The following is a 12690-nucleotide window of genomic DNA, read 5'->3' as shown; positions in this document are numbered from 1 at the left end:
TTACAATAGACGCCTACTCCAAATGGATCGAGTGTGACATTTTAAATTCAAGCACATCCTCTGCCACGGTAGAAAGTCTACGGGCAATGTTCACCGCCCACGGTCTACCGGACGTCTTGGTCAGCGACAAGCACTGAATTCCAGGACTTCATAGCAGGCAATAGAATTAACCATGTCAGAACGGCATAGTTCAAGCCAGCCTCAAACGGCCAGGCAGAACGAGCAGTGCAGATAATCAAACAGGGGATGCTCAGAATCCAAGGGGGTTCCCTACAAAGGTGCTTATCACGCCTCCTGTTAACCTATAGATACCGACCACACTTGCTCACAGGGATTCCACCCGCAGAGCTGCTAATGAAAAGGACGCTCAAAACCTGGCTATCCCTTATACACCCCACCATGAAAGAAATTGTCGAGAGCAGGTGCAAGCCATAATATGACTACCATGACAGGAATGCGAGGGCGCGATTTATTGATGTAAATGATCCTGTTTTTGTCCTCAACTATGCTGCAGGGCCCAAATGGCTCGCAGGCACTGTGATTGCCAAAGAGGGAAATAGGATTCTGGTAGTTAAACTTACCAATGGACAAATCTGCTGCAAACACATGGATCAAACAAAAAGGAGGTTCAGCAACCCCATAGAAGAAGCAGAGGAAGAACACGATGTAGAGTTCACTCCACCACAGGTGACCGCACACCGGAACCAAAGGGAGGAGAGCCCAATCACTGTGGGCAGTCTGGATAGGCCTGAGGCACCGCAAACAGCAGACACTCAGGCCAGCGCCCAACAACCGGAGCCCCAACTCAGTCGCTCTACAAGAGAGCATAAACCACCAGAGAGACTCAACCTGTGATCCCAATAAGACTTTGAGGGGGAGGTGATGTCATGAATTCAACCAGCATTGTAACCCATGTATAATCTGACCTAAGTTGTACACTGTGAGAACAATGACCACTAGGTGGGAGACACTCCTTACCTGGACCTTCAAGTATAAAAGGGGAAGCTCCACCCACCTTCACCACTTGAGTGCTAAGGAATAAAGGACAGGTCACAGACTGACCTTCTCTCAAGCATGGGCCTTGTGTGCATTTATACTGTATAGTAAGGACGTATCAAGGGGGTTGACTTATGGGGAAAGGTTGAGTAGGTTGTGCCTCTACTCATTGGAATTCAGAAGAATGAGAGATGATCTTATTGAAATGTATAAGATTGACAAGGTGGATGTAAAGAGGATGTTTCCACTGATAGGGGAGACTAGAACTAGAGGGCATAATCTTAGAATAAGTGGCCGCCCATTTAAAACTGAGATGAGGAGAAATTTCTTCTCTCAGAGGGTTGTAAATCTGTGGAATTTGCTGCCTCAGAGAGCTGTGGAAGTTGGGACATTGAATAAATTTAAGACAGAAATAGACAGTTTCTTAAACGATAAGGGAATAAGGGGTTATGGGGAGTGGGCAGGGAAGTGGACTTGAGTCCATGATTGGATCAGTCATGATCGTATTAAATGGCGGAGCAGGCTCGAGGGGCCGTATGGCCTAGTCCTGCTCCTATTTCTTATTTTCTCAGGGGCTAGATTTTACACTTTTGTGCAGAACGCCCAAAAATGGGCGGTATTTCTGGCATAGGTGTTAAAACTGGGTTTTCAGATTGCCGGCTTGTCGCCTATTCTCAAAGCCCCGAGATTGGGCGTTACCACAAACGATCTGAAATGGGCGTTAGCGTTAAATCTCTCTGGCCTTCTGCCATAAAGTGCCGCCATCCTTAGCAATGGCATGGCAATGCTCATTTCCCGCGATTCAGGAGGTCAGGAGTCATCATTACATGCGCAGAAGAGGAGACAGAGAGAGCGGGTGCAGAGAGGGACTGAAAGCGTGTGTGGATGTGGTGTGCGGTTGTTTGGCTGTTGTGGGAGGCCACGAGAGAGATTCACCAGCAGCAAAAATCCTACTAAGCATCCAGAACATAGTTGCCACCGAGTTTTTGTCCAACAAATAATATGTAACATGGAAGGGATGGAGGAGGCCCTGGAGCTGTTAGACAGGAACACTGGTGGCAGAGGGCTCCCAGTGATCCTGGAGCACAGCACTGCTCCCCAAGGTGTCGCACCCCCATTGCCAATGACACATGGGAGCCAGGAGCAACATCTTGCTTCTGGCTCGGAGCATGTTCCCACCTTGGGACTGTCCTCTCCCGTATCCATCCAAGCAACGGTTCTGCCATCATCCTCCCCGCCCCCCCCAATGAAGCAGCGCCTGAGGAGCTCCTCAGCCTGGTGGCTTGGAGTCAGGAGGGAAAGGGGAAGGGGTAGAGGTGGGGGATAAGAAGCGGGGGGGTAGGGGGAAAGGATTGGTTTTTACAGATATGCTTATGATTTTAGACAAGTGTTAGGTTAAAATGTTTTTTATTTAACATAACCTTGTTGCGCATTGGCTCACATAGCTGCACCATTACACACTGGTGATTCCTTTACATCAAAGGGTATAGTTACACTTAACTTCAATCAACTTAAACTTTAACTGTAACCAAGGTGATGCCCACCATTGATGTATGACCTGCACACTCAGCAGTGTGTCAGCCTTGTAAATAACACCAATGTTCTTTCAGGCAAAGCGATCATTGATGAACTCCTGATGTAAGAGCCTTGCAGCTATCATGCCACCATGGGCCCTTTCCTGCGGTCTACAGAGTGGCGGGGGCATGGCTTCAGCATCAGCCTGATTGTGTGGCTTGAGGTCAGCATCCGCCTCCTCGTCCTCCTTTTCCTCTCTCTCCTGAGGTGGACCGTCACACCCTTCTGGCAATTCTTGTCCCCTCCTGATAGCCAAGTTGTGCAGCATGGAGCACACCACCATGAATTGAGCCACTGGCTCAAGGTGGTATTGGTGCTCCCCTCCTGAGTCGTCCAGGCACCTTAAGCGCTGCTTAAGCACTCCAATGGTTTTCTCCACGATATTGCGAGTGGCTCTCGTTGTATCACTTCTCGACTTCCGTGTGGGTGTCACGCAGGGGGGGTCATCAGCCAGATGGCTAGGCCATATCTTTTGTCACCAAGCATCCAGCATTGACTTTGTGGCTGATTGTTAAACAAGTTTGATGTAGTGTTCTCACGCAGGATGTGAGCATCATGGATGCTGCTCGGAAATTTAGCATTCACTGCCATTATAATTTACTGGTGGTCGACAACGAGTTGGACATTCAGGGAGTGGAATCCCTTGCGGTTCCTGAAAACCTCAGCATAAGAACATAAGAACATAAGAACATAAGAATTAGGAACAGGAGTAGGCCATCTAGCCCCTCGAGCCTGCTCCGCCATTCAATAAGATCATGGCTGATCTGGTTGTGGACTCAGCTCCACTTACCCGCCCTCTCCCCGTAACCCTTAATTCCCTTATTGCTTAAAAATCTATCTATCTTTGACTTGAAAACATTCAATGAGCTAGCCTCAACTGCTTCCTTGGGCAGAGAATTCCACAGATTCACAACCCTCTGGGAGAAGAAATTCCTTCTCAACTGGGTTTTAAATTGGCTCCCCCGTATTTTGAGGCTGTGCCCCCTAGTTCTAGTCTCCCCAACCAGTGGAAACAACCTCACTGCCTCTATCTTGTCTATCCCTTTCATTATTTTAAATGTTTCGATAAGATCACCCCTCATCTTTCTGAACTCCAACGAGTAAAGACCCAATCTACTCAATCTATCATCATAAGGTAACCCCCTCATCTCTGGAATCAGCCTAGTGAATCGTCTCTGTATCCATTCTAAGGCTAGTATATCCTTCCTTAAGTTAGGTGACCAAAACTGCACGCAGTACTCCAGGTATGGCCTCACCAATACCCTATATAGTTGCAGCAGGACCTCCCTGCTTTTGTACTCCATCCCTCTCGCAATGAAGGCCAACATTCCATTCGCCTTCCTGATTACCTGCTGCACCTGCAAACTAACTTTTTGGGATTCATGCACAAGGACCCCCAGGTCCCTCTGCACCGCAGCATGTTGTAATTTCTCTCCATTCAAATAATATTCCCTTTTACTGTTTTTTTTTTCCAAGGTGGATGACCTCACATTTTCCGACATTGTATTCCATCGGCCAAACCTTAGCCCATTTGCTTAACCTATCTAAATATCTTTGCATCCTCTCTGTGTCCGCTTTCCCACTAATCTTTGTGTCATCTGCAAATTTTGTTACACTACACTCTGTCCCCTCTTCCAGGTCATCTATGTATATTGTAAATAGTTGTGGTCCCAGCACCGATCCCTGTGGCACACTACTAACCACCAATTTCCAACCCGAAAAGGACCCATTTATCCCGACTCTCTGCTTTCTGTTAGCCAGCCAATTCTCTATCCATGCTAATACATTTCCTCTGACTCCACGTACCTTTATCTTCTGCAGTAACCTTTTGTGTGGCGTCTTATCGAATGCCTTTTGGAAATCTAAATACACCACATCCATCGGGACACCTCTATCCACCATGCTTGTTATATCCTCAAAGAATTCCAGTAAATTAGTTAAACATGATTTCCCCTTCATGAATCCATGTTGCGTCTGCTTGATTGCACTATTCCTATCTAGATGTCCCGCTATTTCTTCCTTAATGATAGCTTCAAGCATTTTCTCCATTACAGATGTTAAACTAACCGGCCTATAGTTACCTGCCTTTTGTCTGCCCCCTTTTTTAAACAGAGGCGTTACATTAGCTGCTTTCCAATCTGCTGGTACCTCCCCAGAGTCCAGAGAATTTTGGTAGATTATAACGAATGCATCTGCTATAACTTCCACCATCTCTTTTAATACCCTGGGATGCATTTCATCAGGACCAGGGGACTTGTCGACCTTGAGCCCCATTAGTCTGTCCAGCACTACCCCCCTAGTGATAGTGATCATCTCAAGGTCCTCCCTTCCCACGTTCCTATGACCAGCAATTTTTGGCATGGTTTTTGTGTCTTCCACTGTGAAGACCGAAGCAAAATAATTGTTTAAGGTCTCAGCCTTTTGCACATTTCCCATTATTAAATCCCCCTTCTCATCTTCTAAGGGACCAACATTTACTTTAGTCACTCTTTTCCATTTTATATATCGGTAAAAGCTTTTACTATCTGTTTTTATGTTTTGCGCAAGTTTATCTTCGTAATCTATCTTCCCTTTCTTTATTGCTTTTTTAGTCATTCTTTGCTGTTCAGCATCCTGAAAAGGTGCCCACATCGCGATGTGCGCACAGTCTATTGCTCCCTGCACCTTGGGGAAGTTAGCAATTCGGTAGAATCCTAAGGCCCTCTCAGTCTGAGCCTCCCTGGTCATAGGGAATCTGATCAAGTCCCTCCTGCATGCGTTCAGGGCTTCAGTGACCTGTCTAATGCAGCAACGTGTGGCATGCTGAGACATACCGCAAATGTCGCCAGCTGAGGCCTGAGAAGAACACAACGCATAGAACGACAGTGCCGTGGTGACTTTGACCTCGACGGACAGTGCAGTCCTGATGCTGCTGGCAGGCTGCAGATCTCCCCTTATGAGCTGGCATACCTCAGTGATAACCTCTTTGTGGAAGCGCAGTCTCCAAAGGCAGGTGGTGTCGGGCAAGTTGAAGTAAGACTGCTTCTCCCTGTACTTGTGGTGGGTGTAATGTCTGGTCCTCCTCATCAATCTGGCACGTCTTACATAGGGCATATGATGACGTTGAGTGCACGTTCTGCCATCTCGAGTCTGCAGCATTTAAGTGGTCATCAAGAGAGGGTGAGAAAGGATCGGCCCCATTCAAATAACTATCTATTTTCCACCGATCGGTCACAAAGAATGAATGTCCCCACTAAGACACCTATTAAATTCCAATCGTCCACAGGATGATAAAGATGTTTGTTCAGATGTTCACATTACCTCCAAAAACCTCCAGAGTACATCCGAACTCCCCTGAGGTTGAAGCAGAGCAGCCTTTTAAATGATGCGACATGTGACTTAGAACATGGCGTCCATACCGCTGTGAGTTGTTACGATTAGTTCAACTTTTTCCTGGCGGTTTTTTCGATGAGTGATATTGTGGGTGAGATGTGTGCAAGGTGCCAAAAGTAAGGATGGACGATCTCCTGGGCGTTAGTTTCGGCAAATTTGATATTTACAACAAAAAACAGTGGCCGAGTGATATTATTAAATCTCGGTGTTAATTACGTGCCGAAAGTAACGGTGGGCAATATTATGGGCGTTGGAATCGGCCATTTTGATGATTCCGCCCCAAAAAAGTGGGCGAGGGGGTATTATTTTTTCTCGCCGTTACGCACATGCGGAAAGTAACACTCGGCGATAAGTGACTGAGAAATGGGCGTCAGTTTTCATTTTGTGGCTAAATAGCTGATATCTGGGCATTACACGTCATTTCAGCAGTAAAATGGACATTAAGTGGATGTAATGCATGCAAAAATAATGGAAAATCTAGTTGTATGTTATGGTCTTCTGGTGGCACAATGAGCGTCATTGTATGCATGCGCTGGCGCTGTCTTGGGGTTCCGCAGAGGAGTGAGCAGCCAAGTGGACAGAGGATATCCCTTGTCCCCAAGCAGCCAACCGCAATCCTGATTTGGGCCAGTGAAGATGGCGGGCACTCAGATCTGGCGCAGAATGAACGAATCATGGCTGCTGCCTCCCTTGCCCACTGCCTGTACAGTATTGATGGCGACGCCTTCTCCTGCGTGCCGCCCTGCTTCTGACCAGGTGAACCAGGTGTTGCCCTCCCAACACTCCTCCCATCCTCAGGGTGAACCCTGCCAAGCAGGTCTCTGCAGCCCACAGGACTCCACTAAAGAGTCAGACCTGAAAGTTGTACAAAAGTACAGGGGTATGTGTAAACCTCTGAGCAGCATTCAATAGGTTTAATGGAACCAAAACAATTAATAAAATTATATGAAAAGATAAATACTGTGCATGTTGGAAAATTAAATAATAACAGTAATAATTAATAAAACTATTTGGAAAAATATATACTGAGTATGTTGGAAAATGAAATAAAAACAATAATAATTACTAAAACTATATCAAAAGATAAATACTGCAGATGCATGCTGGTAAATGAAATTAAAACATTAATAAGTAATGAAACTTTTTACCTACAAAAGGGCCCCAGGGCTGTCACGTTCGAGCACCGCATCGAAAACCTCGCGGTGGCACTGCCATGAAAAGTCCTTCCTTTTCCTCGGTGAATTTCGCTGTGGTAATCCCTTTCCAGCGGCCCGCACGCTGTGGAGCTCACCACTGGAAACCTTCCTTTACAGCGGCTTCACCACAACGTTTCCGGCAGAAGCGAACACTGCTGAAATCCTCCCCGAGCTGAATATCAGGGAGGGAAAAGTACCCGACCACGGCGGCCGATCGATTTTTTCGATCGACCGCCCAAACTCCGCGATAGCCGTCCCTTTGGGGACGGTGAATTTCGGGCCCGAGAGCTTATTTACATTGGGATAGAATTGAAAAGATGAGAAGTTAAGTTAAACTTGTATCGAACCTTGGTTAGATCACACCTGTGTACAGTTCTGGATGTCATATTATAAAAAGGATATAGAGACACTGGAGAGGATGCAAAAAAGATTTGCAATGATGATTCCAGAACTGCAAAGTTATATTTATCGGGAAAGGATCAACAGCCTGGGTCTTCTTTCTCTTGAAAGGAAAAGGCTGAGGGTGATCAAATAGAGGTTTTTAAAATTATGATAGGTTTTGACAGAGCAGACGTAGAGAGAGAGTTCTATTTGTGGGAAGGAACCAAATGCCATCAATGTAAGATAGTCACCAAGTCATCAAAAAGTGAATTCAGAAGTAACTTCTTTATCCAGAGAGTGGTGAAAATTTGGAACTCGCTACCACAGTGATGATTTGAGGTGAATATTATAGATACACTTAAGGCGAAGCTAAATAAGCATATGAGGGAGAAGGGAATAGAGGGTTATGCTGATAGAGATAGATGCTGAAGGATGTGAGGAGGCTCGAGTGGAGCATAAACACCGGCATGGACTGGTCGGGCCAAAAGCCCTGTTTCTATGCCATATATCCTATGTAATTCGATGTAATTCATAGAAACATAGAAATATAGAAAGTAGGTGCAGGAGTAGGCCATTCTGCCCTTCGAGCCTGCACCACCATTCAATATGATCATGGCTGATCATTCACCTCAGTACCCCTTTCCTGCTTTCTCTCCATACCCCTTGATACCTTTAGCCGTAAGGGCCACATCTAACTCCCTTTTGAATACATCTAACGAACTGGCCTCAACAAATTTCTGTGGCAGAGAATTCCACAGGTTCACAATTCTCTAAGTGAAGAAGTTTCTCCTCATCTTGGTCCTAAATGGCTTACCCCTTATCCTTAGACTGTGACCCCTGGTTCTGGACTTCCCCAAAATTGGAAACATTCTTTCTGCATCTAACCTGTCCAATCCCATCAGAATTTTATATGTTTCTCTGAAATCCCCTCTCATTCTTCTAAATTCCAGTGAATATAAGCCTAGTTGATCCAGTCTTTCTTCATATGTCAGTTCTGCCATCCTGGGAATCAGTCTGGTGAACCTTCGCTGCACTCCCTCAATAGCAAGAATGTCCTTCCTCAGATTAGGAGACCAAAACTGCACACAGTACTCAAGATGTGGTCTCACCAAGGCCCTGTACAACTGCAATAAGACCTCCCTGCTCCTATACTCAAATTCCCTCGCTATGAAGACCAGCATGCCATTTGCTTTTTTTACTGCCCGTTGTACATGCATGCCTACCTTCAATGACTGATGTACTATGACACCAAGGCCTCATTGCACCTCCCCTTTTCCTAATCTGCCTTCCTGTTTTTGCAACCAAAGTGGATAAACTCACACTTGTCCACATTATACTGCATCTGCCATGCATTTGCCCATTCATCTAACCTGTCCAAGTCCCCCTGCAGCCTCGTGGAATCCTCCTCACAGCTCGCACTGCCACCCAGCTTAGTGTTATCTGCAAACTTGGAGATATTACATTCAATTCCTTCATCTAAATCATTAATGTATATTGTAAATAGCTGGGGTCCCAGCACTGAACCCTGCGGCAGCCCACTAGTCACTGCCTGCCATTCTGAAAAGGACCCGTTTATTCCCACTCTTTGTTTCCTGCCTGCCAACCAGTTCTCTATCCACGTCAATACATTACCCTCAATACCATGTGCCTTAATTTTGCACACTAATCTTGTGTGGAACCTTGTCAAAAGCCTTTTGAAAGTCCAAACACACCACATCCACTGGTTCTCCCTTATCCACTCTACTAGTTACATCCTCAAAAAACTCTAGAAGATTTGTCAAGCATGATTTCCCTTTCATAAATCCATGCATTTACTTACACATTCTGTTTCTCTTTTCTGTCCCCATGGAGGTTTCTATATTGATAATGTTTCTTTGTGAGCGGTTACAACTTTTAAGAAGATAAGAATTAGGAGCAGCAGTAGGCCACATGGCCTTGCGAGCCTGCTCCACAATTCAATGAGATCATGGCCGATCTTCGACCACAATGCCACTTTCCTGCCTGATCCCCATATCCATAGAATCAAACAATCTATCTCTCTCATTCTTGAATATACTCAATGATTCAGTATCCACAGCCCTTTGGGGCAGAGAATTCCAAAGATTCACAACCCTTTGACTGAAGAAATTCCTTCTCATCTCGATCTTAAATGGCCCTCCCCTAATCCTGAGACTATGCCCTCTAGTTCTAGACTCTGCAGCCAAGGGAAACAACCTCTCAGCATCTAACCTGTCAATCCCCCACAGAATGTTATGGGCTAGAAATTGTCCTCCTTTGCGCCCTCCCCGTTAATGCCTCCGGGGGGCGATAACGGAGCACTACCGGCTCCGTGACCTGGTGCGGCGAGAGTACCGACAGCTGCAATATTCCCAGGGAGCTTTGCGGCGGCGGTAACCCTAGCCCCACGATCTCCCACATTCCGGAGATCATGACGTTATTGTGCTGCATATCGCCCCAGTAGCGCCCCCTGCAGCATCGGCGGGCTCAACACCGGCAGCTGCAGGAGGGGTTGTTAGAGAGGCCAGCCGCTTTGGGAACAGTATTTAAAGGAGATGATGGTCGGGTAAGTAAAACATATCTTTTCAGCCCTTCGGTTATTTTTTTTACAATTTGATCTGCCGCAATTGAGCAGCCCTGCACTTTGTTAGAGTGCTTGGGGCTGATGGTCACAGATCGTGGATGCGGTCGGTGACGAGGGACATTGACTTTATGCAGAGCTTGCAGCATTGGCCCTTCCTTTTAAAGGAGGGAAGGAGCCTCTGTTCCCGGCAGCGCTGCACTCGACATTGGGCAGCGCTGCACTGCTACTGCCCCTCTTGCCGTCTTTAGTACTCCAAGGGAAGTGGTAGCATTGTTTTAGTGCTCCACTTCCTTCTTGGAGCACTAAACCGGAAGTTCGCATCGGAGTCACTCATATAGCGCCTAGCAATACTTTTGCACTACTGCAAAAGTTGTCATCCCAAACTGGGCACTTTGCAATATCTCCCCCTATATGTTTATATGTTTCAATGAGATCACCTCTCATTCTTCTAAACTCCAGAGAATAGAGACAAAATCTATTTAATCCTTCCTCAAAGGGCAACCCTCTTATCCCAGGAATCAATTTAGTGAACCTTCATTGCACTACCTCTATTGTGCATGTATTTACAAATTCCATTTTATGAGAAACACCAGCAACTAATATTCATACAGATAGAAAAGCAAAATACTGTGGATGCTGGAAATCTGAAGGAAAAACAGAAAATGATTGAAATACTTAGCAGGTCAGGCAGCATCTATGGAGAGAGAAACAGAGTTAACATTTCAGGTCGACGACCCTTCATCAGTTCTGTGTCATCATCTCATCATCATAGGCAGTCGCTTGAAATTGAGGAAGACTTGCTTCCACTATAAAAGAGAGTTCTTAGGTGACTGAACAGGCCAATACGGGAATTACAGTCTCTGTCACAGATGGGACAGACAGTCGTTGAAGGAAAGGGTGGGTGGAACGTCTGGTTTGCCGCACGCTCCTTCCGCTGCCTGTGCTTGTTTTCTGCATGTTCTCGGCAATGAGACTCAAGGTGCTCAGCGCCCTCCCGGATACTCTTCTTCCACTTTGGCCAGGTACTCCCAGGTGTCGGTGGGGATGTTGCATTTTATCAAACGGCTTTGAGAGTGTCCTTGAAACATTTCCTCTGCTCATCTGTCCACTTGGGGCTCGCTTGCCATGTAGGAGTTCCGAGTAGAGCGCTTGCTTTAGTAGTCTTGTGTCAGGCATGTGAAAAATGTGGCCCGCCCAACAGAGCTGGTCGAGTGTAGTCAGTGCTTCGATGCTGGGGATGTTGGCCTGATCGAGAACACTAACGTTGGTGCATCTGTCCTCCCAGGTGATTTGCAGGATCTTGCGGAGACATCATTGGTGGTATTTCTACAGCGATTTGAGGTGTCTACTGGATATGGTCAACATCTCTGAGCCATACAGGAGAGCGGGTATCATTATAGCTCTGTAGACCATAAGCTTGGTGTCAGATTTGAGGTATGGAAAGTGGTCCACATTGTTCAGGGCTGCGCCATGGATTTTGATGGCTGGAGGGCAGTACTGTGTGGCAGGGTCAGGTTGGTGGAGGACCTTTGTCTTATGGATGTTTAATGTGAGGCCCATGCTTTCGTATGCCTTGGTGAAGATGTTGACGATGACTTGGAGTTCAGTCTCTGAATGTGCGCAGACACAAGCATTGTCAGCATACTATAGCTCGATGTCAGTGGATGGGATGGTCTTGGATCTGGTCTGGAGGTGACGAAGGTTGCACAGATTCACATTTAGTACCCAGCGGGGAGCTTGTTGAGTGTGAGGTGGAGTATTGCAGCGAGGAAGATTGAGAAGAGGGTTGGCTCGATGGCCCAGGTACCTGTGTGACCCCAGTCCGGACGTGGATTGGGTCTGTGGTGGATCCGTTGTTCAGGATCACAGTCTGCATGTCGTCGTGGAGCAGGCGGAGGATGGTGACAAACTTTTGGGGGCAGCTGAAATGGAGGAGGACGCTCCATAGTCGCTCGCGGCTAACAGTGTAAAAGGCCTTTGTAATGTCAAAGAAGGTCATGTACAAGGGTTGGTGTTGTTCCCTGCATTTATCTTGCAGTTGTCACGCCGTAAAGATCATGTCCATTGTACCCCGTAGTGAACGGAATCCGCAATGTGACTCCGGGAGGAGCTCCTCAGCCACAGGGAGAAGACCGTTGAGGAGAATTCTAGCGATGACCTTCCCAGTGGCTGAGAACAGGGAGATTCCTCTGTAGTTGCCGCAGTCGTACACGCAGTGTAACTGTACGTTCCACTCCATTACCTGGTGTAGAAATCCCTGATCTCTCCACAAATTAAGATTAATTAATTCTCATTAAAAATTCAAGGCTTTTCAAGGCAAATTGACACATGGCTTCAAAGACAGGCACAGGATCAGGCAGAGCCCGGCCAGTGCAGCCAGGTAATTCAAAAGTCTGCTTCAAATTGATCTTTCCCCAATATACCAGCCACCGCATAAAGCAGACAAGTCGCGTTCACACGAACACATCGTCATAAACAATGCGGACTGCATCACGTTTGTATAATATGGAAGCTCTTCTGCAGTTGCACAATATAACTGTACTTATTTGTGTAGCTAAACAAGTGAATACTACCTTTTGTGCCGTCAAC

The sequence above is a fragment of the Pristiophorus japonicus genome, chromosome 1 (genome assembly GCF_044704955.1).
Source record: "Pristiophorus japonicus isolate sPriJap1 chromosome 1, sPriJap1.hap1, whole genome shotgun sequence".
Taxonomy (NCBI): domain Eukaryota; kingdom Metazoa; phylum Chordata; class Chondrichthyes; family Pristiophoridae; genus Pristiophorus; species Pristiophorus japonicus.
The sequence above is the reverse complement of the archived record's forward strand: the minus strand, read 5'-3'. Positions refer to the sequence as shown.